Raw genomic sequence first — 7,085 nt, forward strand, 5'->3', positions numbered from 1 at the left:
ACTGTGTATTTACGAGGGTGGAGCAATAGATTCACAACTCGGCAAGAAATATTTACTTACTACACTCTTTGTGGAGAGCAACATTCAATACCCTAATTAAGTTATACTTCGCGTGATTTTCGAATCGGTAATATTTTTTTCTGTAAGTTGGTAGCACTGTTAGTGACATCCATGCCAAATAAATTTAATAACGCCAAAATATTCATTATTGGAGATACGCGTCGTTTTGTAAGGCTCTAAAAGTGAATTCTTCGATTATTACTATGTCTGAATTTATTGAACAAAAAAGTGCGATAATCCACCATCTCATACTGGTTATACATAATCATTTCGCCACATTTTCAACTAACATCGAGGCGCAACCACCGCATTCGCCTCATTTACCTTCGTGCAACTTCGGGCTATTCAGCAAATTCACATGACCACTCCGAGGACACCGTTTTGACTCAATTGAGGATATAAAAGCTCTGATGACATAAGTGTATTGCAGCGGGAGGGCATTACTTTGAAGGAGATGAAATGGACAAAATTCACTTTTCAATTTGATCGCAACAGTATTGTGGTCTATAAATCGACTAAATCTTTCATTAAAGTTAGTACAAGAAAAAATGTAAATTTTCGAGTCCTTACTCGATTTGGCTGTTATCAACGCCCCGAAAATGTCGCATATTAATTTCACAAAAATATTAAGCAAATCTTTTATAAAACAACAACAACTAACAGATATCTATGTTTACACATGATAACAGGCGCCTCATCAGTGATCAAGCAGTAAGAAATTTCTGTCGATTTCTGCAAAACAATGAGTAATATCCCCAGAATACGACAACAGTCATTATATATATTTTGAAAATGCTGGCTAATTTCTTGAAACACGTAATAACTTTAACGCCTCGCATAAAACATTACTGTCAATTGCTATAAATTTATTTTATAAGTGTTTGATGATGGAATAATCTTCATAAACAATATTGTACATATTTACATATAAGGAACCAGTCACTGTAGTCATCAAAGGTGCTTGAATGTTTCTAAGAGGAACAAAATAAAAACGATAAGATGCTTAATACCCTTAACAGGTGAATTTCTTATAGCAGCTATCTTGGGGAGAATCGGACGTGTGCAAAACTTCAGATCGATATCTCAAAAATTCAGCGACTGGTTGGCGTATATATACTGACAGATAATTGGACAGAAAGGCCGACATGGCTAAATCGCTTCAGCTCTTCATGTAGATCATTTATACTGGTATTGACTTTACAGGGTTTCCGACGCTTCCTTCTGAGTGTTACAACTTTGTGTCAGTTTTAATATACACTGTTCAGGGTATAAGAAACAGGAAAAGAAGGGAAATAGTGAATTGCCGGTAGGCACACAGATTTATTATGAATGAAAAGAGTACTATATATACATATGTATACACATGTAAGTATGTGCTTTAAATATAAAAAGAGAGTAAACGTCTTGATCATAAATTAAACGTATTGCGAAAACAAGATTTAGTGCCTTTTCCATTGCCTTGAACCACATACCAGTGTATACGAGTATATGCACATATGTATGTATGTGGTGACTATGCGTGCGTTTCTTCAGTTATCATATTTAAAACATGCCTTACAAGTAGATTACGAATAAAACTTGATGCCTACTTTAATATTTATTTAATAAAATTCTTGAGATGCCTAGAAGACGCGTCTTCACTTCCTATAAACTTTGCTTTAAAGGTTTGTACTATGAGAGGGAATGAGCTCATGGCAAAACGGAGCGTAAAATTTAATTTAAATTTAGTTTGTCTTCTAACCGCGACCTCAAATAAGGCAACTATTGAAAACTGGGCCACTTAGCATCACTTTTCAGAGCAGTTCCACTTTTCATCCCTTAATTTTCAAAACATATTCACTTCGTTTTCAGGTAATAAAATTTTATCTAATCGAATCACCTTCAGGCTTAAGGCCCTGAACTGCGAAAAAGGTGAATAAAATGTGCAAATTTGTATATACATATATGCATATGTATGTATAATCTAATTTTCTAGATAACACCAATTCGCAACAGATTTATAGCCACCATAAAATCTATCACAGAAATATGACGCCTGAAGTGTTAATTGATCGCCGGTGCTAAGTCTCGCGTAAATGCGCAGAAAAGGTGTGGCAATATAGCGGTATTCAGCTACTGAATTTTACCTATTGGTTTTCACTTTAATCGGTTAATCGACCCACACATACACACTTGCCTAAGAGTAACTCAAATGATAGGTAGTCAGTTTCCAAAAACAACGAAATTGAAAGAAATGCGTAATTGCTCAGCAGAGTAAAGAGTTGTTACTGTTAAACAATACGAATTGCGAAAATTCGTTTCGGTAAGGTTATTGTGGATCGCAAGATTCCCAATGTGTTCAACACGCTCGGTTTTACTTCTGTTTTTCACTCTCTAGTTTAGAACTAAAAACTTTAGTTCTTTGAAATGACTTCTTGATCTCCAGAATAAGATGATGTTGATGTTAAATGATTTAAAAATTGCCGGCATATGATACAACCACTGAGCTCTAACGTGCTAAAGGTGCACACCTAGTGTGGCCGCATAAAAAAAGTGAATTGTTTCGAGGGTTTTTATTAAGAAACTTAGATAAAGTGTTTTAAAATTTTGAGAACAAAAATAGAAGAATTTTCTTAAAACAAAATTTAATTATTATTCGCTTCTTCTAAAGTTACTAAAAAAGTACGTCATTGATAAAAAAATATATAAATCTATAAGATATTGTTTATGCAATGACCCACGATTTAAAAAAATAGCAAAATTGCAGACTAAAAAAATTTAGTTCAGTTAGTCAAAAATTAGATGATTACCTACATTACTCAACAAATCAAAATAAAAATAAAAATATAGAGCAAAGAATTTTCTCAAATTTGTAATTCTAACCAAATTTCGTATGCAGATTCATTGCGAATATTGGAAAAGATTTACGGTGATTCAGTTTTATCAAAAACATAAGCCTACGAGTCGTACAAAGTCTTCTATTATGGTCATGAGATCGTTGAAGACATGCCTCGTTCTGGCCGACCTTCGACTTCGTCAACTGATAAAAATATTAGAAAATTTAAAAATATGGTGCTTGAAAATCGTCAGGAAAGTGTTAGAGCTCGACATCTCTCGCGTATCCGTTCGAATGATTTTGGTGGATTTTTTGGATATTAAACGCATTCGTACTCAACTCGTCCCGATAAATTTAAATTTCGTAAATAGTACGATTATTCACCAGATTTGGAGAATTGCATAGTATGTAGACATAACTTCAAGATCAGGACTGAAGACGTAGCACTAGCCACTTAAAGGCAAGGTCGGATTATCTTCAATATTTTCTGAGATAATAAAAAAACTGCCGCATTTAGAGCATTAACCCAACGTCCTCCAACCAAGGTTTGTAGACAATATAGGAAAGTAAATAATATCACGAAAAATTCGTGAAAATGAAGTAATAATCAATTTTGCCTTAAAGTATTTACATTTATAATAATTTCCAAGTTTGCAACGCGATAAAAATAAATATTATCCATTAGGAGGCTATACGCAGATCTGCCATTGACAGACGTGGATCTTGTATGATTAAAATACCCTATAATTTGGGTTCATGGTTTGTCAATCAAAGCGTTGAGACACGAGAATTCGTCGCAGTGATAAGTAAACAAAGGCACACCCTCAAACATACTTACATATATACCATATGTTAATGGGTGTATTTACACCTGTTGACAGCACATTAGTTAGTACTCTTGGGCGCAAATATTTGAACGAGCGTGTGTACAAGCTGAAAGAGGCACATGAAAGCACGTTCATACACATGTTTATATCTATGTGTGTACAATAGCTTGGCAAGTCGTCACTGATGGTGCGCACAACATATTAGCGCGCTTATCAAAGCAGCCGGCAAGAGGAGGCAGCACTCAAGCGCCCCTCGCTCGTGTGCGTTCTAACCGCCTACCTGGGCTGGGCGGTCTCGAGTCACACTCGGCATGGCGGTTTAGCTAATGGTCGTCACGTGTGTGTTCAAGGCAAATATTTGTCTGCGAATTTGTGTGTGCGTGCGTTTGTGTGTCGAGAGCTAAGCAAATAAACACAGTTTTATTGCGCTTGGGCCATTTGGCCGCCGTCATACGCAGTGTCGCACGCTCGCGAATTAGAGTTCATTGTTACTCAAATTGTGCTAATTAACGCCGCACAAGCAAAGCGAGGCAAAATGTAAAACAAAATTTAACATTAATCGGATTTATTAATTCATCGCGTCTCTAACTACTTAATAATTATGATATGTTTATTTGACAAGCAAAGTGAAAACAGAGGTAAATAGTAGTGCTGTGTCTATATGCATTTGACTTTACATTTATAACGTTTACTTTGTAGACGAAGTAAAAACAACATAAATAACATTGTTGTATAAATAATAACCGTTATCTGTGCAGGCAGCGAAAGTGTTTTAAAGAAACATCCTTCACGCTTTATTTAAATTACTTTTAAATTTTTTCCAAAACAATGGCAAATATTTGGTGTATTTGATGATATTTGAAAGGCATGCTGGAATGCGAGCTTCTAAGCCGGGTGAAATCGTTAATGGAGAACCCGACAGCTGCTAATCAAATTGCAGCGAGCGGCTGCATAAAAATTCCCGACTAAATACGAGACAAGAGTTTTCTATCATGAGAACGTTCGGGCTCGTGTTGGACGACCGGTTCAAAACTATTTGGAAAGCAGCGGCTGGAAAGTTTTGCCTCACCCGCTTTATAGCTCTGACCTTGCTCTTTCCGACTATCATTTTTTCCCGTCGATGTAGAAGGACTTTACTGGTGTAAAGTTCACAATAGAACAGGATATAAAAAATTGGCTTGATTAATTCTTGACTTCCAAGCCGGCTATGCTCTAGCAAGGCTCACATCGAAGCAATAATAGGGGTCCAAACTGAATACCAGGCGTTTTGGCGATATCCGGCGGTCTTTTTGATACACATGTACCTAGGAGTTCTGGACATGATAACGGACAAGCGTCTATAGTGATTCAAGTGGGATTATTCGCCGAATCACGAATTACTTAATCTAGTTAGTAATTAGGTTAGTTTTTAACTTGGAATCGAATTTCGTAGATAATTTTTGGGGTACAAATAATACGAGGAGGGTAAGGTATTATTCGTGTTGCGCGTGCGTTCCTAGTTTGCATATATTTCTTTTATTATCACCATTTAATTAATATATTGTTGCAATTAACCGTTAGTTAGCTCTGTTCATTATCTAATGTATGGCCTTTGATGAACTTTTCTCATATTCAGATGTTAATATATATGTATAATATGCCAATATTAAAAGGTATCCAGGAGTGCACACGAAACAATGACCAATTACTTATGGAATTAACATATAATAATAAAAAACAGTTTCTCAGAAAAATTACTAATAAATGTGAAACTGCTTCCCATCACCTGCCAGGCAATAAAAGCATCAATTTGCATCGATAAGTATGTATATATATATAAATGTACATACGAATGATATAATATTTTTCGACAGGTCAAAAATGCATTAGCGGTTTTTTAACACATATGAGTGTGAATAAATATTGTTACAATTAAGACCCTCCATATGTCGACTTAAGTATGTTTCGGAAGTTTTAGAGGGCCAAATTTAATTTTGTATTCAATTGTCATATTGACGAACTCCGCTTTTTTATTAAAGGTTATTATGTAATAAATATTTAAATTATCAAAAACCGTTCCGCTAAGTCCCTCAAGAGAGAGAGGGCTACTGCAAAAATAGTTGAGAGAGAATGTTGATATTTTATGGTAACATAAAATATATGCCGTTGAATACTCCACCCAACAAACCTGAAGGAAAAAATTGCCACCGAAGTGCTTAAAGGTCTGTGGGGTATTTGAGGAGGCTTGATTACGAATTTGAGTTTAAAAATATTCAGCCACTTTTGTTATTATAGTAAAGAATGCTGGTGTTATTGCAAACAAGCTATGCTATACTATATGCTCGCGTCGAAAGCTTCTTGCTGCGTCATCAACAGAGTTAAAGTTTGCTGTAGCCGATTTTATTGCAGTTGCACTATTTGTAACGCATCGAATAGAACCACCCTAATTTCATTGATAATCTACATGGCACTTATAAATCAAGTGCTATTGAGATTTTATTTAAGCGATTTGATTACACAGAGACACGACGCGCGTTTAAAATTGAGTGGGACACTTCTGAACATATGTTTTGTGGGAATATATCAATTCTAATTGCAGGTACTCATGCTGGACACAATCGGACAAGCATTCTCATGTCATTCATTCATAGACAACGTGCTTGTGTATATATTAAAGACGAAATAAATTGATAAGTTTCAGACATATTTGAATATCAGAGACCTTCATCTAAAATGTAGTAGATATTTGCATTAATTTCGAAAAACCGTTATTTAGTGATTTTAATATTTTTGATCGTTGTCCGATCTTTACGAATCATTCGTCATTATGACCCAACTTCGACTCTTTCAGGCTAGACGCATGCTAATTTTATATTCCATATATTTAATATAACTTCGTTGAGTGTTCCGCAAATTAAGTTTGAATCATGTATTTACACAGTTAATTGAGACATCCTTCATTGAGCGGAAATATTGCTTTCGCACTTCGCAAATTTCACGAAATCCAGGATTTATGTTCACATGAGTGTGCATAGCGCTCCAAGTACAGGCATCCTTATGGGCTGGCGTATTTATTTGCATACTTTTGATTACCAACACAAACTTGCATATTAATGAATAATCGTGCATTTGCTTTGGCATTGTGATTAGGCGATCGCGCGCACTATGTGCCGTTCCTATTAGGAACAGTGACGTCACTTGCTGTTTGCACAAGAATATGCGGTTCACAAAACTTCAATTATCGGAGGGTAGTTAATGAATAGCCTACATACGAGAAATGTCACAGTGCTGTGTACATAAACAGAAAACTTATGTCTAATATGAATTCGAAAAATATTTAAAGAATTAATTAAACATACATATGTATATGTGAATGAATAAATTATACAGGAGTATAAACAATA

This window comes from Bactrocera tryoni, chromosome 1, assembly GCF_016617805.1.
Source record: "Bactrocera tryoni isolate S06 chromosome 1, CSIRO_BtryS06_freeze2, whole genome shotgun sequence".
NCBI classification, from domain to species: domain Eukaryota; kingdom Metazoa; phylum Arthropoda; class Insecta; order Diptera; family Tephritidae; genus Bactrocera; species Bactrocera tryoni.